At 38.0% G+C, this 26,631-nt stretch overlaps 1 protein-coding gene across 4 annotated transcripts in view; it reads right to left on the reverse strand.

Moving 5' to 3' along the window:
- TENM1 (teneurin transmembrane protein 1) overlaps positions 1 to 26,631 on the reverse strand; it is a 1,260,898-nt gene that overhangs the window by 507,556 nt on the left and 726,711 nt on the right. For all 4 annotated transcript variants that reach the window (XM_075435330.1, XM_075435332.1, XM_075435331.1 and 1 more), the window contains one exon: positions 7,082 to 7,186. The gene's annotated coding sequence lies outside the window, so the exon portion shown is untranslated. The remainder of the gene's footprint in view (positions 1 to 7,081; positions 7,187 to 26,631) is intronic.

Consider the following 26,631-nt stretch of genomic DNA (forward strand, 5'->3'; position numbering starts at 1 on the left):
AGTGTTATTCCTGTCCCTCACTCCTGGACAGTGAATGTGTAATTGTATCTTAAAGAGACTGAGAGGGGAAAAGGCAGGCGAAATGTGAAGCTGTATGTCAGGTACTCAGACAGATTTACTGGCAAGCAACCTTCCTTTCTTCTAGAAGTTCACTTCTGCTCTCTAACAGCTGACGGCTCCCAGCAGTTCTGCCATGAGATGTCTGGAAGAGAAGCTCCAAGTGCTCTCAGTAAGCAATGACTGCAGACATGCCCTGCCTAAGGCAAACTTAGGCACAGCATAGCCCTCAGAGCAAAGGTATGGCCAAGTGTCCAGCACTCTGATGTCTGGGTGCTGCTGCCCAAACTTGGGTAAAAGGCGTTGACACAGGTTTGAAAATCTTCCTCCTACTCGCACAGCCAGCCTGCACACATGCGGAGATCAACAGGACAAATGTTGTGCAGAAACTGCAAATTTTATACATCTCACTGATGGAAACTAAGAGCTGCATGACTGTAGTGGGTCTGTACCCATGCAGTTGAAAGAAAGAGTCTCCCTGATGCTGGGGATGTGAAAGAACTAATTTCTCCAAGGGGGTTTCTGAAGAAGTCAAGGAGAGTGATCTCCTGGCAAACGCAGAGTTCCCCAAGTTGCTGGCCCTAAACTTCGGCACTATAAGGAACAAGCCACCCTGTTAAAACAGTTTTGATATATCCAGTATTACTATCTTCATATATTTTTTTATGTTGGAAATAAAATGTAAAATTTCCTTAAATCAAGGAACAGAAAATACAGAGACAAGCTCTCTAGGCTTGTAAACCTACAGAGAGCTTCATGGAAAATACTGAGTATTAGAATGATCTATTTCTGATCCAGCAAATGCAATTTCTCTCTCTTCTGCCTGCTGTGTTTCAGATACAAATCAAAATAAATCTGCAGTAATTAAATTAAGGGCTTACACATACTGTTTTGGTTTGTTTTCATACAGATTTTTTCCATACTTGAAACCTTTTTATATTTTCATTTTTCAGCTGAATTTAACATGTACCATAAAGGATGGTACCACCAAGACAGTTTTACGTTATGACCATTCATACTTTCCCACCTACCAAAGTTCTGACCTACAGCACTGATTCTTTTCTTTCAAGTACTGAGTTCTTGGGTTTAAAAAAAAAAAAAAATTCTTTGGCATACTGCAATTACAGTTTTAAGATTTGGAAGAATGCCTACCAGGGATTAGTATGAGATCAGTCTACTTACACAGAGCTTCATCTAAATCTCTGGAGGCAGAACTTTACTGTTGTAAGCCACCTGAAAGCTCTGTAACAATTAATATCCAAGAAAATCTCCAAATAATTTTTCTGGGAATAGCAGGAAGAGGACTTGCAGTAGAGGTTGCTGCAACCAGAGAGAGGTGCTCAGCACACCAATTCTGATATTTTTTTTTTCCTTGGCTGTTAACACAATACTAAAAGGCACTGCTATGCGTAATCTTAAGTGAAGATGAACTTGGATAGCAGCCTTTTAGTGATCACATGCTATCGAGGAGCACAGCATTCTGTCTCACTGCTCCAACTCAAGAATGCAGCAAGGCTCAGACACATGCACAAACATCCTTGGAAGTTTAAGAAAAAGACCTTGCAACTACCATGTTGCAGCAAGCTAGTGGTAGGATTTCACCAGGGTAAGAGGCACCTTTGAGTTCTTGTGCCTAAAGCAATTTGAGTTCTTCTAGTGTCTTGGTATTTCTAGCCTTACTGCTCCTTGACAGCCAAAGAGGGACAATCCAGTGTCGATTTCCTTCTAAGCAAAGGCAGCCAAGCATTCAGCCCCAGCAGTGTTCAAACAGTCTGGGGAAGTGCTGTTTGGTGCCACAGGCCTTCCTTGCACTGGAAAGTATGAACAGTCTAAAGTTAAAAACAACAGGATACGATCACTTTTGTGGAAGAATAAGTGAAATTTGTTAGGCAGAAGAAATAATCATTTATTGCCTTTTTGATGTGAGCAAAATACATCACAATGTACTCACTCAATACTTCTAATGCTAGTAAAAGAACATACTACTACATATATAGATATAGTATGTAGTGATCAGCTTTATTTACTCCAAAATACGTTTTATCTGTAAAACTATGGCCAACAGGCACAAACCCAAAGATATATTAATACTCTAAGTGGTCTTTGGTCAGCGTTGATCTTTTGAATTATTCATTTTATCTTTCCTGTTACTGATTCACTGGGTTTATAGCAGATGTTGGAAGAAGTAAGAAACATCTCTACCACATATGTGCTTTTGCTAGACAAAACTCACATAGATGATTAAGCTAAGTTAATACATCAGTGATTTGTAAAATGAGACTTTAAAGACTGTAAAATAATTTGAGTTGCAGAAGAATACATTTATCTTAAAGGACAGAACTCTGGAATATTGCAAGAAACTGTCTCCATGGTGAGTTACTGAGAAATTGCATTGCTGAAATTGTACAGCAACTTCTATTTTGTTATATTCTGTACATAATTAAAGGAGTAATGACATTTCATTGCTCGATAGTTCAAGTTATTGCTAAGAAATGCTTTAATCCTATCTTTGAAAACAGTGTTTTTGACATTACAAGGAGAGTATATGAGATTATGATTCAAATAGTAGGGTATATGTGCACGTGATTTATAGTACCAGACAACGTAACAAAATATCACCTTTGCGTAATGGATTTCCATTGACATCAAAAGGAGTTTTTGTTGCACAAAAGAATAAGAAATAAAGCGCACTATCATCTGCTATCTCTGTAACATACACTGACCCTGTAAACATATCTTGGAATCACCATGAAATACATTCCTAACATGTTTTTAGGCTGTGAAAGTTGGAATGAGGTTCCTGTGAGATAACTTAATGAGACACAAGCATAATTATTTGCCGAGCACTTTCTGACAATGGATAATTCAGTAGTTCCTACCCTACATTAAGCCATCTTGGCTAAGAGCAGTAAATATAGAATAAAAGTTTTGCATTAACATACAGAATACACTGTAAAATTTAAACAAACACTTTATGGAATTATGGGGGAGGAAGGAGAAAGGAAAAAAAAAAGAAGAAGGAAAAGCCTGTCAAACACAGCTAAGGCTTTGCTGTTTGAAGTTTGAATAGCTGGCTATTCCTCCTTATCTATATTTCACAGTTGTTGGGTCTAGCCTTTCAACAGTGTAAAACAGATTGAACGCTGAACACAATCATTCTCACTAAGAAAGCTTCTGTACTTAGGCAAGGTGAATACTGGTATCAGAAAGCTGATTTTATTCTCAGGACATTCAATGAACCTGTATTTCCTCTCCAGTTAGTGTCTTTGTTTCCTTTTGATTTTTCATATTCTTTCAAAATTTAGATCAAGTTAATAAAAAGCTCAAGATGGCCCAGAGCCCTGACTGAAGAATCAAAGCTTAGCCTCAAAATGTAAGCTGGGAATCATAGAACCATAAGTTGGAAAAAGCCTCTAAGATCATCAAGTTCAACCGTCAACCCAACACCACCATGCCTACTAAACTAGAACCTGTGAGCATTTTCAAAACAAAACTTTATAGATGTCTAAGAGGGTCCACAGAAAATAGAGCCTAGCAAAGGAATGGCTAGTTTCCACTATAATAGCATAGCTGTTGCCCATTTGTATCTCAGTTTAAAAGTTTCTAGGACCGAAACCTCACAGAGATCTAGCTTCAGGAGCTTACTGTAATTTGTTATTAATGTTTGTAAATTGCTTTCACAACCTTTAACGAAAGTGAAAAGGACAGTATTGTTGCAAAGTATTTTTCATTGATTGCCTGGAGATTCCCAGCAGTCAGTCTATTTCACTATGGCAATATTAATAGAGAATCTCTGATATGAGAACCAGTGGAAATGAATGTTTAAGATCCTCAGAGCAAACCATCCACTGTAAGGAGGAGAAGCCTCAAGCATTTTAAATGGTACTTTATCTAAAATAGAAACTCAAAGCATGCTTTATCTTTTATAGCTTGTAAATCCAAATGCACCTTGAAAATATGAGTACCTTTAAGATACATTATACAAATTATCCAGGAAACCACATTTCATCTTGAAGGCCTGTAATACTATCAAGACTTGGCAATGGCTAGGAGCCATGTGTTGACATATATTTCATCTGCTTAAGGATTTCACTGCAGAACCCTGCCCTGATTGTACAAGCTAACAGGAATTTATTAAATAGCAACATAACACATGGTTTATGAGTGATGTCTAATCACATACCTAGTATACTTAATAATACAGATAAATCAAATTCTTTCATCCATAGCATAAGGTTTGTTACTGTTCAATAAGAACAATAAGCTGTCCCGTAAGCAAAATGGATGGTTTTCTGTGTTTACAGTTGAAACTGCAAATATAAGAAACCATAAAGCACAATGCCTGCCAACCAGACGTACGATAATGTTTTTTGCTTTTAAACACAAAAGCTATAACCTGAAAGTAAATGTTCCTACTGCCGCAAGACTGAGCCCCTGGTTTTGATATCAAATATCAACATCTTACAAAGAAACTGGATATATGCACCACAGGGCAGAGGGAGATGTTCAGAGCACACAAGGAGGAAGGCTGCCTGATTTCCTGAGCAGAACCCTGGGACGATGCCCTGCATCCACTGATTTTCTTGGTGGCTCCTCCCATCTTTAAATGGTGCAGGTTCTGACTGAAACACCTCTCCAAACTTGGCACAGTAATTAGGTCTCTTTCTGTTGTAGAATCTTTTCGAGAAGCTTACGCAGTGGCCTTCCCTCAGGGCATTTTAAAACTCCTGTTTTTCTGCAAAGACATCTATTTCCACTAGAAAGTTGGGAACATAATTTTCTTTCAAAACTCTATCTTCATGTTACTGTCAGTCGCTGGGCTAAAAAAAACCCCTGTTATCAATCTACAGGTTAAAATTATTAGGGGATACAAACACACATACATCCCATTCATATGTATACATTATTGTAATCATACAAGCCTTGTTTTCACTAGAAACCACAACAAGATTTTGACCGTTTTCAGTATCAGTAGGGATCCCAATTAAACTGCATACATAGTTAGCACATTCCTCATTTTAGGCACCAATTCAGTGTAGAATTATTTTTTTATGTCATCGTCATCATGATAAGGTAATTATGCTTACAAGAATCTAATAATTTCTAGGATTATCTGTTTTATATTGTTAATGTACCTCACTAACAGGGTTTTGAAGAAGCAGGAAGGTTTTAAAGGTGGAAAAGTTAATTTTTAAATCAAGAAAATATCAGAGAATCTTTCAGACATTAAATTGGAGATATCTATCTACTGAAAGAATAGCTTTGAAATGCACTTATCAGGTGCTGAAAGTTGAAGAACTACAGACAAATCAAGTGTGCTTTTTCCAAATCCTGTTAAGAGTAGTTAATTTAATGTTTAATTAATTTTTTTAATATGGACCCTGTTGGTAACTAATTTTATGCAATTGCCTCATCTTGCTTCCATAAGCAATGCTAGGAAGTAATTTTTATTAAATTATACAAATACTTTTTGTTTTATCATCTTTTCCAGTCTCAGAGCTCAATACAATGAGATCTGTACAGTAGCTGCTCAATAAATAGATTATTCGGTCAAACGCTGTAAGACCACATGCAGTCAAAACGGTTTCCTGTGAATGTCCCCAGCTTTTAGCAGAAATATTGCCCTAGATGGGCAATACAGAAGACAACTGTGCTGTAAGACAGAGTTACAGTAAGGTGGGATTCCGAAACCATGAAGTTAGTTGGCAAGCCTCAAGGATTTACATGGCATATCCAACAATCTACGTATGTAAGAGTAGTTTCTGAGAGCAACTGTAAAAACATTTTAGGAATGCTTGGAACTGTCCGTTATCTATGTTATCAGCTCTGGATCTAGAGGTAGAACTCTCCCTCAGCAACACATCCTTTAAAAACACACCTACTAAACCCAGTTTTACTTCCTGCTGACAACTACCACCATCTGCTTGCTGCATAGCCTATGGCTATCCATGGTCTGATGATGCCACATTCAACAATTTTTCCCAGCTACTTAATGACACCCTTTATACAGCTAGAAAAGCAAAATTATAAATAGTGTTCTGGAGAGACACTCCGGATAAGATGCATGTTTAACAGTCCCAAACCAAATACAAGATATTGTATGTTGAAAAGGTGAGAAGCCAACAAGCTCTCTCACCTGCTGGTTTTCAGGTAAGGTGGTTGAGGTGAAAGGATATTCAGGAGCCACTGAGCCTGGGCTGCACCAGCTAGTATTGGTTTGAACCTGACCCTTTGCAGAAATCTGAGAATGGCAGAAAAAAATGAGTGAATGGGAAAAATAAGCACTGAGATCCCAATATCCTCTCTTTGTGAATGTCAGCAGTGAGTACAGAGATGGCCACTGCAGGCTATACTTCTCAGGCTCAGAAAAGGCTCCTATTTTTCAAACCATGTCTCCCTTACATCCTTATCCCATCAAGGCTAAATCACTGCACTGCTCTTCTCTGTCACCTCTAGTTATGCCTGCCTTCTTGTATATTACTGCAATCCTAAGTGACATAGCAAAAGTCAATTCCAGGTATTTTAGAAAGATCTATTATCAACAACAAAGCATAGCATAGCTCTAAGTGCTGAAATGTGTAAGTCTTTTAATACAGCACCCAATATTGTATTATGCATATTTGGAGAACATAAATCTAGACTGACCCAAAACTGAATGTTAAATAACTTCAGAAATATTAATTATATTCACAAGTTCAGCATCAAGATGTCAAACAACCTTCCAAAGGACTCCACAGTACAGAGAGGTGCATTTAGCAATTTCAGAGCGCTCATTTCTATCAGTCATTTGTATCCTGTGGCTACATCAACAGTAAATCTCTTCAACACAAACAACCAAACCCTCAGTGTGTGCAAGAATATAATGGTAGTTACAGATCCCTTAGAATTAAGATGCCCAACATGAACACATTTAGCACTCAACAAATAATTTTTTAATGTCATTGATCCTGGATATTTTTTTAAAGCTACTTTCTGTTCCTTTGACAGATGTGCTATGCTGCATTTCATTACTTTCTCTCCTTACCTCGTTCTTCTTTTGTTTTAGATAAGTAATGAGGCCTTCGGAAAAGATTAAGTACTGGCAGGCAAAGCAATGGCCCAAACACAGTTTTAATTGGAACCTCGAATCCTGTGGAAAAAAAGAGAAATTAAACCATTAATAATTTAATTGTACTAGCAGACAGAGTAAGTTCATGTATCGTGTTTTAGGCAGCTTTTACCATATTTCCTTGTATTTGATTTCAACAGGTATACAATCTGTTATCAAATCATGGTAAAAATAAAATTATTACCACAACATTTTAGTGAGACATGCACAGCTGCTAAGAAGTGCTGATGCGAATGGTTCTCAGCTAAAGTAGTTCACTGACTACTAGTAATAAGTCAGAATGTACTTGATTAATCCTTAAATCCAAAAAATGGTGCTTCTGTAAAATCTAAACACTGTATAACATCCATTGCTGTGTAACATTCGTCGCATTGTTTTCTTAAGCTGCTACAACATGCTGTTTGCCCCATGAATGGCTGAGAGAGTACAACCATTATATAGCAGTATGACTCAAATGTAACTAAGACATTAGGCTAAACAATTCAAGCTTTGAGACAAAAGACAGTGAAAGGAATTTCATTTCTCTTGAGCTTCGCAAATGCTCTAAACATAAATAACTCCATAAAAGAAAACCATAAAAGCAATTTTTTCGAGAGGCAGAGGTTATATGTTGTAGTATTGGGCAAGCGGCCACCAAGTAACCAACAAAATAAAACAGCTCAGCATATGAGTAACACTTATTTCTGAAAATAAGACATTCTTGCATTAGTAACTTTTATTCAGACATGAAATACAAAAAATCCCAGATACATCACAGAACATCTATAAAATTTTTCTGAGAACTTCACTTTGTATCTTAAAAGACCATAGGCCCATATTCTTATACACAGCAAGTGGCATTGATACAATTATTTCAATAGACCAGCAGTAACTTCTACAAATAACTAATCTGACCATAGAGCTGAAATTTTCTAGGTTCTCAAAGCTGTATCAGGGAGGAGGCTGTGTTTCATTTTCTTACTTCATCGTTATTGTACAGCAAGTATATGTAAATTTAATTTGCGATTACAATTAAATTTATGTAGCATGACCTCAGTCACACTAGGCCAGTAGAATTCCATAGACATTTCGTAGTAGACAACTAGTTATCAATAAGTGTGTTCAATTACATACATTGCTGTTATTTAATGCAGTAAATATATCTAATGCCCATATAGAAGGTGGCATTTGGAACCGCTGTAAGACCATATATTTACAAAAGCTCCTCTCCTAATAATAGTTTGGATAGGTACTGAATTTATTTTTTACTGGTTGTTAATTGAGGGCTGCATGATGCTATGGGGGTTTTAAAGACTAAACCAATGCTTATGATTAGAATGGGAGGCAGTATTTTTTTATTAAACTTTCTTTTCTGCTGAACTGTTTCTCCGAACATTCCATCAGAAGCATTTCTTAGGACAAAGAGGGAATTTCTGACCAAAACGAGGATAAGACAGCAATGGAAAACCCAAGTTCACGTCTCTAGCCTGGCCAGCATTGGAGAAACCTTACAATCTTTCCCTAAACAACATTTTTGTTTCTGAATTCTACTCATGACCTAACCCACACAACTGTAAGCAACAGCAAAGCTTTGGTCCATAGTCAGATTATCTAGTCTGTAGTTTCCTTTCAAGAACTGATTAGCTAAAGGCACCACAGCGTGTACGTGACAGTCTGCTTGCAAAGCTGCTTGGGATGGAAGGCAGAGGCAGTTTCTTTGCATGGCATAGAGACTGTGCCAACAAAACCTGCAAGGTCAAGAATAGCTCCCTCTGCATCATACCCATCTGCCCTGTTATGTCCTCCCAGAAATCAGAAGCCAGGAGATGGCCGCACAGACACACAAAAAGCAGCTGCGCAAGAGCCATCGCAGCCCAAGCACGGCTGATGAAGCACGATTAATATCCTTTGCATTCAAGCAAATCTGAGCACAGTCATTTGTGCAAGTATCTGCATCCTACTCCCCAGTATTTCTAGTTGTTCCTGTGTTATTAAGATCTTTCCCACTGCCCAGGTATGTCCACCTTCCCTCAGCCTGGTCTGTAAGAGACAGATCTTATCGCTTTATTAGGTGCAAAGGCAGATGATACAGGTACTAGGTGAAGACTGGCATGAGTACTGGGAACGTATTTTAACTTCTGTAGAGCTGGAACCAAAGCAGAGGCAGCCTACACTGTCAGCTTCAAAGCAAAATCCTAACACATAATGACATAGTTGCAGATTTCCAATGTACCACAGACAGCAAGCAACTGATGCTTGACACCGACAATTCAGCCTTAGAAATTTTTAGAGGTTTATCAGACTGTGTTTTCTTCTGAAATTCAAAAATAAGCTTGAGGGGAAAACGGGCTATTCCTTCCTGAAAACAATTCTTGGTCCATCTATCACTCCTTCACTTACTTTTCCATCAAAAAGTAATTTTAAGTACAACTACTGGGCTTCTCTGTGTACATTTCAAAAAAGTCTTGCAAACTGCAAGCTCTCCGAGCTGCACTGCTCCTTTTAGCACAAAGAAACATTTAAGTCAGTCATTCAATACACAGCCATTCAAAGACATTACCAAAGTTTCACAGGAGGCAATTTTAGAGCCTGGTGTTCTAAATGAGACCCAGATACTAAATCCTTGCCTAATTTTTAAAATGTATTTATTTGCCTATGGAGCTATAAAAATAACAAATACAAAAGTAACAACCACCACAATAGCCATCATTACAGCTTTGTACCAAAGCCTACCAGAAACAAAAAAGGCAATATCTTCTCCTGAGCAGTGAAAGCAGGACAGAGTCGCTGTTAGGCCCTCTCTGGAAATATGCGAACCCTTGGGGAATTCAGATTTCATGCTGTATGAGACACAAGAACACTCTGGTTGGGATCCATGAGAACAATTATTGAAAAAAAATCAAACCTGTGGAATAGCTTGACTACAAATACACTAGTTGATGCTTCAGGCATAGAAAATTCAATAAAGTGGTGAAATATACAGTAAAACAAATCTCACAATGGTCTTCAAATTAATTCACATTCACAGAAATGTCATAAAGATAAGGGAACTAACTCTATCTGACTAACAAACCCAATATTTATTTAGAGAATAACTGCATTACTTGATTTATTGCCAGCATGTCCTTTACTGCTTTAGCTGTTGTTCTATAACCACCAAATTTTTCAGCATTTGAAAGAGGGCCACACCTCACCAAATCACAATTTACTATGATATTAAATTTCTTATAAGTTTACCTTACCATGATGAATATGTGCTTGGAATGGAACAAGAGAAGAAATGACGGCATCTCCTCCACAACATGTGTCTGTGTAAGAATGTACTTGAAAGAGCGAGCATGTGAGAGCTTGACATGTCCTTGGGGTATGTTTAAAAGCTCATGATGTAAAATGATTCAAAAAACACAGCTCTGACTTTCACCACCACTGGGGACAAGAGATCTTTCACTTAAGACATGTCAGTCATTCACGAGTGTAGATAAAATCATACAGAAGACATATTTCAAAAGCTGGTGATTTAGATACAAACCCCAAACTAGAGAGACCCTGTGGGTGACATAAAAATGCCACAAAGTTTAACTAGAGTTTCGTTTTTCACAATAACAGTAACCCCAAGCCTAAAAACATACCTACTTCATATTGATAACATTGAATGATAAAGAAAACTAAAAATTAGGAAAAAAATGCAGGAGAAGAGAGATAAAACCTCGTGTAGAATATGATTCTTTATTAAAGAATCAATCTTCTCCCCCAGGCTGTTTTCTATCTAATGCCACATCCGGGCCACGCTAACTCAGTTCTGTAGCAAAGGTCTGAGTTTATTCAAAATTGCTGAGATTTGTAACCCGGACTATTTTATGTTTTCTGTAATGCTGCCTTTTAAGTGGGTGTATTTCATTAAAGATATTCTTTCCTAAGCTTCAGACTCTTCCACTTCTGTGAACTCCCTTTACTTCCTTTTGGACAGCACTACAATTAGCCATCTATAGAGCTACAAAGCCAGCTGTAAGTCACACTATATAATATATACACATATAAACACAATTTACAAGTGCTCTCATCTCATCCAAACTTATCTTCAACAAATTCTTTAAAAAAAGGAATAAGATTGACCTAAGTGTGAGACCATAGTATCTGGCTTGTGAAACGTCGTTAACAGCAGAACCGATGAAGTCTGGTTTAGAGTCTAATTTTTGCTTCTGGGTGGATGCTTTGGCATCCAAGAAGTTCAGGACAAAAGTTAAAACTTTTCCAATTGCAAACTCTGATCCTGTTTCTCTCCTGTGTGCAAGAGATAGTGTCTAATAAAGAGCATACTCGCACTGCAGCCTCAGTGGGAGCATACATAAACGCCATTGATAGGGGCTCAGGCACTGAACCCTTTAGGACGAGCAGTTTGCAGTTTCCTGTCTTTGAGACAGTTACCTCTCTGCGAAACATGTTTCAAAAGAGTTTCAAAAGTTACCAGGGGAAAAACAGGAAGGTATAAGGCACAAAGCTTGTTTCTGTAGCAAAAGAGACAAAAAAATATATTGCATCTTAGATATTTTCTGACTAGAATGAATAAACTAAAAGACCAATCAGAAAACTGCATTAAACTGCGTAGTGTGTCAGTATGTGCTTAGTTTTGAGAGTGAAGGCCTAACCCACCTAAGTTGAAGGAAGTTTAGATGTTGACTTTAGTGCAGTTTTAGTTCTGCCCTGGTTCTATAAGCCCAAATATTCAGAGGGTAGAACTGCACCAGCTTGGTGACACAGAGTATCAGTGGGACCCACAATTCTAAATCATTCAAACTCTTTGGAAAAAATCGACCGTTTAGAGATTCATGCCTGTTCTCTATGAAATTACTGAGAGGAAGAAGGAGACTGTTTCCCTTTCAGGGGAGAGGTGTGATGTCCAGGTTATTTAAGTGCTCACTCAACGCAAATGCAGTTTAGGTTATCAATACAGAGATACTATGAATGGATCACTTGTGCTGCTCCCCACGAGTAATTATGCATTAAGGCTTAAATTTGAATCAAAGGTCCCAGACGCTTTACCTTAATATTAAAAAAATAATCACCTTTTATAACAAATTCTACAATAGAATACGTGATATTACTTTTTCTCAGAATGATATTTACTGTTTCTCCAAGACATTTTCTAGCTTCCATTTAGCAGCTGCTACATTTTTTTTTGTGTTGAACTGTTCAAATAAATACAAAAGAAAGCAGAAGATTTGTCGCATGCTTCCTTTGGTATGTTTGTATCTTTTGAAATTAGCTATAACATTGCCTTTGTGTTAATAACAAGCCTATTAGTAACAGACTAAAGTGATTAAGAGATAGTCTTTTTGTCTTTATCAAGCACGGATGTCAGCTGAGACTCTACATAGTAGTTCAAATTGCGTTCTCCAGCATGGAGAGTGTCATAATTCTGACAAGCCTAAATATGCATGGCTTCCTGACAGAAATGAAAACTCCAAATACTGGCTTTCTCCAGATGAGGAAAGGTGTTTACAGACAAGCAATTTAACACTAATAAAGCAGTCACGGCTCTGAAGGCATTCTTCTAACCCACAAATTTTTGACTTCCTACACTCTTGTCGTCTCTCACATCCTCTCTCTTGAAAGGCCTTCCTTAATTTGTTCTGAAATCTTCTGTGCCCTGTTTTAACCCATAATAGGTCTTCAGAACTCAGTTTAAGGCACATTGTCACTGTGCTTAAGGATCTTTCCTCTCTCAGTGCCACACTATTAAGATTTTCTATTGATTTTCCAGCCTAGATCAAAACCCGCCTCTGTAGCCCTCGGAGCAGTCTTCAAATTCAGGATGCTTAATGCTGAACAAGCATAGGTTTTGCTTTTTGAACACCAATCCCTTTTCTGCTAACATATTAAAGGCTGACTGAAAGCCTTCTTCGTGGTGCTTTCATTAGTGCAGAAAAAGTGCTACTCTTTCCTCTTTCTGTTTGTGCTCTCTTCCCTGCAAAGTGCTTCTACCTTAGAAATATTTTCAATCTTATTACTATCAATAAATAAATTGCTTTCAATAATAACCATTTAATTTAAATTTTGCTTAGGCTGCTTCTGAAAAATAAATTTCCAACAAAGAAATGGATTTTATTAAGTAGTTATCCCATTCTCTCTGTTATTTGCTGTTATGTCAATCTAAACACATAGTTATGCTAGTCCCTACCCAAAAGGTCACAGCAATACCATGTAATTACTTAGTTACGCTTCTAATTCATTTGTTGTTAGTTTTGTTCCTTTGAAATTTCCTCATTAAGTTATTGCAGGGAGCTGTGTTTGCACAGCAAAAGAGAAAAATACAAGCTCTTTATTGCATTCTTTTAATATCCCTTTTATCTTTAAACTAGCTAATTAGCATATTGATTACTAGATATAGTACTCACAATCCTGCAATTAACTGTGGGTACCACGTTCTACTGATTCAGTAATGCCGTTTGTACTTACATCATAGTAATATCTTCACTTCACTTTGCTCTGATATATCAAGTATTTAAATATTAAAACAACTAGTATTGTAACATATTTTATTAATGGTATCCAAGTGAACTTCTTTGTACTGTGTTAAAACTTTCCAGTCCTAACAAATAAATATACAAGGCTTATTAATTACCTAAGAAATGAAACCCTATTGGCCCCACATATTAAAAGCTTATTCCTTTCCTATTTTTACTGTCAAATCTTCTATTTGGCTTCTCTAAGCTTAACTGAACTGCATTTCTTGCTAACTTCAAAATTTCCCAAAAACTAAAACCTTTATACACCAGTAACAACTTTGAATGAGGAAAAAACCCCTTGTAAACCAAACGAACAAAAACACTCCCTGCTTTGACAGGGAATTACACCACGAAACCTACCCAGACTGAACTTGTACCCTTCTAAACCACATCACTGGAACATGAAAGCAAGGCAGCATTTTCCGTAAGAAAAAGAACCACGTGCATCTCCTGACTCAACAGCTGAAAACAAAGAAAATGTGTTCAAGCTTCCAACAACTGAGGTGTGCAAATATTCTGTGGTTCACCCCTGTGATACTGAAAATCAATGTACATATGTGGGTAGAGGGAAAACTACACAAAACCTCATACCGTCTGCTGGCGTTACCCTGCCAAAGAATGCCTCCATCAAGTTGCCCAACAGCAACTCCAGGGCCTGACTGGTGAGAAACCAGCCAATGCAGACACACAACATTTCTGGTCTGCTAATCAGGCCAGGCTGCCCATGACCTCCAGTGATTTTTGGAAAGTGCCTGCATAGTTGCTGCATCATTAGAATCTTTACAACCTGGAGAAAGGACCACCATTGTATGTTGTGAAACTCGGTGACTGTAATTCTGGTCAGCCTTGTCAGGAGCTGCGCAAAACAGAAGGCCAGAACAGCTATATCCTCACCCCAAACTGTGCCTTCCAAAATGGGCTCAGCTGGGAATGGGCATGCCAGCTGGGGTATTTCAGAACAAACTATCTCTGTAATACATTCATAATGGAACAAACTCTGGTTCACAGTGAAATAAAGATCTTTTGCTCTTGCGGGGTTAGTACACTACAGTTTGGTCCACAATGGTCAAAATACGTCAGACAATAAATATCTGATGACAATTTCAGTATAAGTGCATACACCCACCAAGTAAGATTCATCTACTGGAATGATGATGTTACGCTTTCTGTAGCTGAGCATTTTACAATACAAAGACTTCATTTAAATGCAACATTCAGGTAATGCCCTCATAAAACTACGGTAGCCAAGATCTCTATTTTCATACGAAATGAAAGGGACACAAATATTTATAGCACAAGTCCGATAGCCTGAATACAAAATGCGTATCTAAACAATTGTGTACTCCCTTCAGTAAGAATATTCCAAGACCAAGGGCTATACAGGGAACCACACTGAGAGACAGTGCTTCTACAACGCAATTGTTCTGACAGTTTCCAAAGCATAAAAAGCCCTGTTCCGTACGGCATGATTAGTGCCAGCCCAGTCTGCAGTACGGCTTTCCTTCCCCTGTCCTATAACTCTCCTCAAGTCCTCTGCACTTGGGCGAAACTCCAAAGCAATTTAAAAAATGAAAAGATAAATTACAGGCTGCCGATTTATCTTATTTCTATCTTTGCAATGGCCTATTGATATTAACAGGTGTTTATGAAGTCACATACACAAGATGACAGTATTTCAAGCTGGCTGTGGCCTTGGGGGAATGTACATAATGTACATTATATTTTTTATTTGAGAAACCTCGCAGACCTGGATATTTTCGATTCAGTTTCATATAGACATTGATGCACTGGGTGATTTACAGTGTGTATGCTTTGCATTTGTTTGAAATATGTCTGACATGTAGATATTTTTGAATTAGTGATCTAAAGATTTTTTTGATGATATAATTATGAGCTGGAGGCTGAATTTTTAGAATTGAATTTGGTGGTAGATTTGCAATTCAAAGAAGTTACTTAAATTAACAAAAATGCCCTAAAAGAACAGCTGTCTACCTGACTGATCCAAGAAAATGAACACTGAAAGTAAGCAGCTGCCCTGTAGAAGACTATGTAATAAAACTAATCACCCTTTGCATAATGTATTTATTTTCCCCTGTGCTTATTACAGCCTTGGTGAACCTTCAAAGCTATAAATATTTAAATGTAACTGACATCCCAGGCACATGAGTTCAAGTGAAAGTAGGATTTCAGTAGCCTGACTCCAGCAAATCCAGATCTCTTAAAGAAACAATTTCTGATCCTAACACTCCAAAACATTTTTTAAATTTTTTTTTGTTGTTATACCAGAAAAACCTTTTTAAAAGGATCTTTCTAGTGGAATCTGAATGGTCTCCAAACAATACAAGGCTCAGCGTCTGGACAAAGGCTACAGTTCTACTAGCACCATCACAACAACATATTAGAGAGAGCAAAAGAACGGTACATATTTAAAGATACTCGGATAAATATCTCCAGGTGCTATACTTTATCATAGCTCCTCCAAAAGCAAGTTGCTAAAGTTAACCAAATAATGAGAATATCCAGTAGTTAAGATGTCTCAGTATGTCTTTTTCACTTCAAAAAGCTAGATGAAAGCATAGATAGAAGTAGGGGATGCCTCAAAGTAATTCCAGAGTTCAAACTCAGGGCTTAGCTTTAGGTGCAGGTATTTTCATAGCCATGAGGACTCTGCAGCCATGACTCAGATTAAGACAGCATACGGAGGCCTGGTTGGGAAAAACTATTGTGTGACAAATGAAATAAAGTATTTGAAAGTAAACTGATTTCCCTCTTATCGTGTCCATGCATGGAAGGATGGGGGATCCTTTCGTCTGGGCCTTTTTTTTCACTCCAGCAATTGTCAGTGGCTTCTACCATTGAAATACTCCCCAGACCATGCTGTTCTCTACCCCATTCCCCAAGCAGCGGATCCTACTGGGATAGTCCAAAGCCAATGCCAACAAGTTTAGTTATGGCCAAGGGAATAAAAGATAGCATTCAAAGCAAAACTAAGCCAACCATCCATGACTTGTCTCGCTTTGCAGCTATTAACCATACCTTGGTCTGACTTATGAGGAAATCCATTGTGTCCTGAAAGCCTCTTTTGCAGAGGATGATTTGGGATGCTGCCACCAGCACTGAAGCAACCAGACAGCTGTGACGACTTTGGATATGGTCTCTGCACTGAAGTACCACTTTACCGTTTCAACCATCCAAACAGTCCTTACTGTACGCAGGGTCCTCTCCTAAAAGCATTCCAGCTTCCTGGCTGCCGAGGTCCTGTCAGCCCTGCTGCCATACTGCACAATTTGCTGGATGAGTATGGTTTTTTGTTCTCAAGAATGGAACATGCTCTTCTCTCTCCAGGGGCTCAGTCTCACTCAGGAGCAAAGATGAGGCAAACAGGCCTGATACTCAGACATACCCTCCTAAGTGTAATGCACAGCCCCTACAGAGTCAACTGAACAATTGTGTCATTTGTCAGACTCAGCATTTTACTTGTATCCATATACAGGTCTTTACCAGAACTGCTCACAAACAGCTGCAGGATTCACGGGGCAGAAAGATCGTAATAAGCAAATATATAATATCTACTGTACTTGAATTACTAAACTGTACAGCTTTAATTTATGGTAATCTATTAAGGTGAAGATCTGCCTACTCTCACATAAGCCCATTACCTCTTTCAAATTCATCCATTATAAAGCAATTGTAGTTGTCACTTGTCCAGGCACACAGGAGGAGGAAGGGGCAAGGAACAGTCTTCCTTTGATTCTGCTGCGAGGGGGCTACTTTCAGACTAACTCTTATAAAAAGTGAGGAGAGTAAGTAGTGGTGTTTCAGTCAGTCAGCAGAGGTGGCAGACTGGAAAGGAGCGCAAAACGTACCTTACAACAGCTTTGCCCTTGAGGGCTCTACGGGACATTTGTCTTTTTGAGGCACGTATTTTCCCTTTACCCCTTCAAAAGCACGCTGAGAAGATCCAGCTCCCACCAAAGTCAAGAGAAGTCTTTCCACTGATTTTAATGAGAGCTGAAGATTGCAGTGTGGCCCTCAATGAGGCCAGTGTTTCTTTCTTTCTTTTTTTAAATTCAAAAATTCTCTTATACAGACTGGAAGGATATAAAGAAGATTAGTGACAATATTCTCACCTAGCTTAACCTAAAAAGAATACATTTCTTCCAAAAGCACACTCAGATGTACTACATGCTATGAATATTCAGTACAGCCTCCCCTACTAGCCATTCTTTATAAGGCTGTTTTTACCAAAAGCCATTTTGATGTGACATATAGAAAAGATAAGAATTTTTTACACAAAATAAGATTCACTAGAAATACTTTCTAATGAAATTTTTATACTCTGTAAGCTAGCCTGCCTACACTCCTTTGGCTCATCCTCCATTTGCTGCTACAATCCATGCCACTGTACAGCGCGTTAAAGAAGCACCAATACGGTCACCCTTGAGCTCTGTATATGAATGTGCTGTTACAAACAGGAGATGACCCAGGAATTTATCAAGAGTAAAACACGTAAATTGCATACCCTCACTGTGCCATCAAATTTGTTACACATTCTTTAATAACAAAAATAGATCTTAAAAGACCATTAATAAACAAGTACAAGCGAATGGAATTTTAAATAGCTCATGTTAATTGTGTTTATCTCAGTGTGAAGCCATATCAAAAAGCCTGCAGCAAATGTATTTTGTTAAAAGTACCACTTGCGCAGCAGGCATTGAACATTAGAAAGCAAGCTCATCATTAGTGGGCTACAACTGAAAATGCTACTAAAACTCAACTAAATTATTAATACGGTATCTTAAAAATGTGAGATGGAGAATTAAACCCCTTTTACACAGGACATGATTTTAATGCCACTTTTTCATCGTGTTCTTCTGTTAGTAATGTCCCAGCTTATATAATCTTACAGAGAACCAGAAGGCAGCCACGTGCCAACCTTGGTTTGCATTCTTCAGTGTGGGGAAATCTCCCACTGCTCTCCCGTCTACTTCTGGGACTCCCGTATTTTACTTGTGTGCTTATCCAAAAGGAGTTGATAATTTTGCTTATTTTCTCAGGTTATTGAAGTATAAAAGATGAGATATTTTAATTTAAATCCACTGTGGTGTTTGGGATCCTTAGTATTTCTGCATCTAAGCCAGTTTTACACTGAGCTGACACTGAAAGAGGCAATAACACTCTTCCTTGACAACTCACATCTGACTGAGGCTGGAGTCAGTTGGCTTATGAAATGAAACCTTGTGCTCTTTCAGGGTTATTTTTCCATTGGAGCAGCCACAGTTCCAGTACAGAAAAAAGGGAAGCACAAGGAGCACCAAGGCACAAGGTAGGAAGCAGGTGGTGATTTCAGGCAGTAATATGCCATTGAATCAGTTTCCTTCAACACGGTGTGAAATCACCAAATCTGCTGGTTTAAAGAAAAGACTGAAATGTGGAAAACACCAGTGTCTACTAGTAACTGTATATATGGAATATCTCAAAACAGGAAATGAGCTACATATTGTACAGTCTATTTAAAGTTTTGCTTGCTTTTGTAATTCATTCATAACTCCCAACATGAACAGGAAATACATCGAGACAATGCAACTTTTTTTCCTGTTGGTCTTTGAAATCTGACAGAGAATAAGAATGAGGAGAAATATAAGATCCCTTAGCAACACAGCTATGATCAGAAAATGTGTTGCTTTAAAACGTGAGCAGGCTCTCGCCTCAGCAGGCTACACTCTCAACCACCAGCTGCAAGGGTCAGCGCACACATTCATCTACCATGCTGCGGAAAGAACTTCTGGGGGTTTGAAGCTGACTTTGTTTTATTTTTTACTTCAGAAGTTTAGTCTCATTCTGCAGATTACTTTTAGCCACAAGACCATTCTGAAAAGACAATGGAAGCCCAAACGCACAATCCCACCCAGCTGCTATAAAGGAAAAGAAGGTACCAAAGGTTACATGCTCTGACACCACCAAGGTTTACAAAGCTAAAGCTTTACAAAACAAACATTTTATTCAGAAGTATCTGTAACGCATTTGGTATTAGCTCCGAGTCCTTTCTGTAAAGTAGTTTGTTTCTAACTTCAGAGAGGATGGGATGAGATGAAATGAAACAACATGAGGAAACTCACATTTGTGAGAGCAGAGTAGAAAATGCCTTGCTATCAAACACAAATAGCTCGTTTACTTCCAGATGACTTGGGAAATAATGAGAGAGGGATAGAGTATCTAATACTGATGCATGCCTTCACTGTTGCCAGAGATCAAATGTGCTGTTCAGTGTGTCTTGGATGAAGGCGCTGTGACAGCCCAGCATGATTTTCTGCTGGTGGTCCTGAAGACTAGATCTAATACCAACGGAACGTTCTAGGAGTCCAGCAAACCTTCCTCAAGCTCAAGGTCATCTACTTAGTACAGGTGTCTTGGGGAGTAAAGGAATGTGCTCCTTCCCCAACTCCAGCATCTTACAGCCTGAAATGTTGCTCAGGCTGTTGTTTAAACATCAGTAGAAGGCACTCTATATGTCAGACATTCAAGGTTTGATGAAATACGGCAGGCTTCTAAACGTAAGCCAAAATTATCCTATAAACTTGAGTTTTTTCTAAATAAGCCTAAGAAAAAAAATGTTCAAAAAGAGCATAGTCTTCTACTCACTGTTCCAGCCAGCCTGTCACCTTGGCCCACAATGGATGCTCAGACAAGGACAACATACATGCACCACCATAAGCCAGGTAATAGCCCCCTTACAGCCCTCTTTCTGCTAAATGAAGCTTAAGGTCTTTCATTTTACTTATAAAATCTTAATGTCCAGGTTCCTGCCTATTTGAGGAATCACATTCTCCATAAAAATACAGTATTAAGGGAAGTATTCAAGCCTGAAAGCCCTTTCAGTTTAAGAGGCTAATGCCAAGGTATTACCCATCACACAACTCCAGATCACAATGCGTTCCTTCTCTTTACTTCAGTAAAAAAACCCAGGTTTCTGGTGATACAAGACAACACTGTTTCCCTCAGAAAACGGGGAATGACGGCCAGCTACATTCAGCTGGAAGGATGAACAGCAGCTAGAAGAGCCAATTGAAAGAACAGAATTCAACTGGCAGGGAATTGTGTTATTTGACATTTTAGTCCAAAAATGAACTTAAATAAACAACTGAGCAGTTTCTCAACTAAGGCAGCTTCCAGAAAGTTCTCTGGACAATTTTCCCTGTGAGCTTTGACAAAGCCCAGATTTGCACTGAGCTGTCTACTTTTGTGGCAGCGATGTGGGACTCGCTCTGGGGAAGATCTACGAGGCAAACTGCCCCACGGCCAAGAAACCACATGTCCAGGCTCCTCTGGAAATCTGCACAGTCAAACCAAAATATTTGGAATTCAACAAATAGCATCTCCTATCTATCTCTAGCCAGCAACCCATTTTGTTTTCGTTGCTTAGGCTGAATTTCATAATTTCATATTTTTAATCATTTAACAAGATTTTTTTTCTAGTAACTTCAATTCTTCAGCAAGGTGTGCTCAGATTTTTAAAGTTTTTTTTAAAAAATAGAAATCCAAACAAATGTATGAAATTAAAATGAGGGAGAGGCAGCAGAGTGCACAAAACACTGACGGAATTGGAGAGTAAAGGAGACAGAGGTGAGTTTTCTTTGCCTAGCCCTTTCTCACAGCTTAACCAACTCCTAACATCAGTTACCATTCAAATGCTTCTCCCACTTTCACAGTCTACTCAGCCATAGAGCGAGCTATTAAGAAACACTAATTCTAGTTATTCTAAGCCCATTTTATTAAAAAAAAATAAAATTAAATGGGGTCTGTCATATCCATCTATCACTCTGCTATCCCCCCGACCCCCATTTTATACATGAATATCAGTATTTTTGACTACAATAAACTTTAAGTACTTCAGTTTTTCAGCCTTCTTTAGCAGCTTTATCAATCACTGACTTTTATAAGGAGGATTCCAAATGTTGATATAAATGTTGACAGATTAAACCAAGAATAAATAAAACTAGTACATTATGCAGCAAGGATGCAGCCAATGTTGTGTGAAATGAGGTGGTCTCTACTCTGAATCGGTTTAGGAGACTGAGCAACACGCAGTTATCGTTCTAAGCACAGTCAAGGCCCACTTAACATCATTATTAAGAAATACATAAATAAATCCCAATAAGACCAAGACTTTGCTGGGGAGACAGGTTAATTGTCCGTTTTTTGGGGATTTAGGGTCTATGTTTTTATCTTTAGAATGATTTGCAGAAGTACTTGGGTGAAAATGGAATGGTATTTTCATCAATGTTATCTCAAAAAGTACACATCACACTAAGGCTGAAGACCTTCAAGACATCTCTGTCCCACTTTTGAGTTCTTTGAAGCTTAACTTTGACAAAAGGGTGACTACAGACTATTCAACAGAGACAGCAACCTCAGCTGTGCTTACCTCTGTTGATATAACTAAGGTAGCCCAGATCACAACAGCACCAGTAGAGAACTGCAGGTTCTTTGGTAACTGACAAATGACCGCACCTCACGGTCGACACGTGAGCAAGAAATGATATTTCATGACAGCAATTCAGCAGTCAGACTATTTATTCGCACTTCATGGAGTCCAATTTTCTTTCTTATTGTGCTAACTCAATGGCTCGTACAATGCTTTATGCCGTCTTGCAGCGTCAGATGGACTCCCCATGCTTTTGTGGGAATTGGCTGCAACAGGACAAAGTTTAAGTCTCTCCTTCAATTAACTGTTAAGCACAAAGAAGAAAATCACTACAGGTATTAGCTCTTTCAATACAGACATTCTTTTGCACTAATCAGCTTCTTTGTCATTTTGTTCATGATTAATATGGAGGTAGGGACTTTGTGTGTCACATCTGTCAAACAGTGTGGTTCTGACCTAGTTTGCTGCTATAATAAGGACAATATTCCATCTACAGAGCATTCCAATAAAAGTATTCCTTTTACACAATTTTTTGAAGGCAACAGTGACAGTCTTAAGTGAAAGGAAATATTTTTTTGGTAGAGAAAAGGATGGATATTTTAAAAAATCTCAACTTTGAGAAAATATCCCAAAGAGACATTATAAAAGCTAGATTAAATCACGATCTACCATAACTTTCCCAAACACTTACTTGCGTAAAACGGGTAGAAAAATCTAAAACTAGGCAGATACATGGACATTTTTTGACAGATTCATAACCTTATAGTTCCCAAAACTTTAATGTTCAATAACATTTCATTAGTATACTCCAGTGTATTTATTACTATGCATTATTAATACAGATATGTGCCTAGGAGATGTACAGTTTGTAATTATTTTTCCTTTCAAAACGTAATAGCTTCACACTGGGCTTGTTGCTGCTACAATATTTCATCTCTGAATGCTCCTTCAAACATTCTGGGGCTGTGACAGAAATTTGTATTTGAACAGAAAAGCTGTCAAGAAGGTGGTGTGGTGCTATCCATCACATTTTTAATCCTGACCATACTTAGATGCTAGTGAAACTATCTGTCCTGGACACTAAACAAAGACTAAAATTATGCCTTCTGTTCTTACACATCAAAGCTACAAAGTTAGACTGAATTCCATAGGCCTGTACTACACTCTATTAATTTCCTATTAGTTCTCAGCTATGCAAAATCCAGCCACAGTGTCACCGTGGTTTAGACATGCAACCTTGATTTCAGCAGCAAAAAATGGAGCCTGTCACTTCTCATAATTTTACAGAAGATTCTACAAATGTAAATCCTTTTTCATCCTATCATCCTTTAATGTCTTTAATGAGTTTGCTCACTAACAGTGAAGAATCTTAACTTCACATTCAGAAATATTAACAGTTACTATAACTTTAAGCATTTTAAGTAGCTGCTCAATTAAAGTGTAATTTCTACATTTATACTTAGTTTTAGAAAAAGCAGTGACATTTAGAGTTTTGGTTTTCTTTCTTTGCCCTTCCCTCCCATTTACATTTTACACTCCCAAGGAAAAAAAATTGCAGTTAAAAAGTGAACTAAAGATTCTAAAACAAAATCTTTAATCAGGAGCACATTATGTAGTATAATATGATTCCCTAGCAGTTAAAATCTAACATTTGTAAAAACAAATGGCACGCACTTGACAGGCAAATTACACATGGATTACCATTTGTTAAAATTTCATCACACAAAATAGTTTAACTGTTGTGGATATGAGCCAAGATCAGCCTGACAAGTACTTTACATGAAAGATTAGCATATTCTCTTCCAGAGGTTTATGCTTAATTTAGATGCATCGACTTTTTGCCACCATTGCTGACCTTTATGTCTAATCAAAGTCCCTTTGAATCCAAATCCCCAACCTTTTATCTCTCCTGACAGCTTTTAATTTGAAGGCTTGTAATAAAGTCTATTAAAATTCAAAATGTATCAGTGTTTAAAGCTTGGTTCACTTTGCTGGATTTTCAGATATGAAAATTCAAATGGGCTGATTACAGAGACTTCAAAATTTTCTTTTTAAGCTTTACACTAGGCTAAAAAAAGCCCTTTGGAAGGGGAAATCAATCTAGATTTTTAGTTATAATGCACAAAGATTACATATGTGGCATAACTATAAAAAAATGAGTATCTATAAGTAGCACTGTACACAGCCATTGGGTAAGTTAGGACTGCAGTTGCTTCTGTGATAGTCCCATACCTCTGGTTAATTTTATATTGCCATTTCATCCAAGGCAGCCAGAGTTTCCATATGAGACAGTACGAATTCAGTGCAACGGCCTCCAAGTAAACAGCCAGCGCTGGTGCCCACAGCCCTGCTATGCAGGGTGGTCACCCCAGTGCCCCATCCCACAGAGTGGCCTGCAGCCTGCTGGGCTGCCTGGTGCCAACGCCAAGCAGCATCTCCACAGCTAAAGGGCCCCTGAAGGAAAAGTCTTCCTCTGGGTCACCTGCAACTGTCAGTTCACAGAAGAATAAGGCAATCATCTATTCCATCTTAATTAATTACTTTAAAAATAGTAAGGTAATTGGGAACAAAATGTTACAAAACTGCCGAAACTTGTGATTTTTCTTTTTTTTCTTTTTTAAAACTTCCTCCTGTTCAAGTATGCTGTTGCTTCAGTTGGAATTTTTCTGTTCTCTCACAGCAGCGTATACAAATCCAAACATTATCTATCTGATTATCACACATAATCCTACTGTTTCATCAGGCAGGTACTATCATCAGAGAAGGAGCTGTAGATACAGAAACGGGATTAAAAAGTAGCCTAAACCAAGTTAACATTTCAAATTCTTTTAAGAAGAAATACATATCTGAAATCTGCAATGAAATGTGAACACAGGTGAGATTTCTTATATTTGCATGGGTATCAGTTACAGAATTTTGTAAAAAAACAAACCTGTATACTGCTGTCCCTATAAAGAGCACAGGATAGTCCACAAGGACTCCGAGCTCCCTCCATACAGATCTCATGGCAAGATAAGGACTTCGTTTCCTTGTAGTTCAGAGAAAAAAAAAGTTCTAGCTTTTGGGATGAATGAAGTTAAATCCAGTCGGCAGCCAGCCACAAGTGGTGTTCTCCAGGGCTCAGTATTGGGGTCATCTCTGTTTAAAATCTTTCTCAATGATCTGGATGAGGGGACCGAGCGCACGCTCAGTAAGTTTGCAGATGACACCAAGTTGGGTGAGGGTGTCGATCTCAATGATACTGTGGTTTAATCCTTTACAGCTGCTTTTAGTCTTTTACAAAAAGGCAAACATTCTCACATCTATTTAACTTCTTCTCTAATTCCAGCTCAGCAAATTGTGCATCACCCTCACCTCATGGAAGTAAAATGCCAGATGAAGCAAGGAACTTCTGAAACATAGGATCTAGGATACCAGTTCCAAGGATACATTGGAGAACCCAGAAAGGTTATTTGCAAAATTAGTCTAGATAAATATACAAAAGAGGAATGTCTGCACTCATTTCTTAGTACTGAAATCACTAGGAGGCTGCAGGTGCAAGTGTAGCTAGGCAGCAGCAATGGACATTTGTCTTTCTTTTATTTCCTCCTGTTGTTCATTTCACACATTCCTCTTTATGACTTCCTCCCTTCCAGAGGCTGAGAACTAAAATAAGCTGAACATCTTCCATTGCTTCAGCTGCTTTCAAAATACTCCAGCCAGATGTTCCTTGTGTCCCACTGCCATTTTCTGGCACTCCAGTGGAGCATGTTGTAAATGCACTCAATGTCACCCCAAAGTCAGAACCAGCTGAGCTGTTTCTTCCCGAAACAGTTGTATCATCCACAGAATTTAACAAGTAGAAATGCTTTATATATCTTACTTATTTCTTGAAAGTAGTGTTGTTTTGGCCTCATTAAAGACTTATTTATACCCACAGTGAATGCGTCATTAACCGAGAACCTATGCACTTTACCCTACATCCTTGACCAACAACATGAAAGTGAGAACTTCTCTGATCTTGAAACAAGCTTTAGAGTTTCTCTTACTCTAGGGTTTCATTAAATAAAGTTTGTATTTTAAACAGGTTTTCCTTATAATCCTCCCTCTTTATTTATAGAGCTATTAAAACATTATTTTCTTTTTCCTGTTAACAATAGTTGTGCCTGGTCTTGATAGATAGAAGTCTTCTTATATTTCAGTCTTTAAGTATTCTATTTTAAAGCACGTAAAGATTTAAACATCATTGTACCTACAGATAAATAAGCAAATAAATAAAAGTCGAACTTTAAATTGCAAAGAATTATATCTATTAAAAAAATCAATAAATATGATCACCCTAACCAAAGAAAAGAGCTTAATAAATAATGCATGTATACGCTTAGATACTGTGGCAACAGAAAATCTCTCAAATCTATCAGTAGTTTATACATCTACAGAGATGTAGAATTCCTCAAATGCTTAAAAAGGAAAAAAAAAAAAAAAAAACACAACAAAAAAACTTGCAAAAACCCCCAAAAACCAATTCTGCAGCACTGGAGTAAGGCTTTGCCAGAGTTTAAGGAGATGTTCAAAAC

The sequence above is a fragment of the Opisthocomus hoazin genome, chromosome 14 (genome assembly GCF_030867145.1).
Source record: "Opisthocomus hoazin isolate bOpiHoa1 chromosome 14, bOpiHoa1.hap1, whole genome shotgun sequence".
In the NCBI taxonomy this organism is placed as follows: Eukaryota; Metazoa; Chordata; class Aves; order Opisthocomiformes; family Opisthocomidae; genus Opisthocomus; species Opisthocomus hoazin.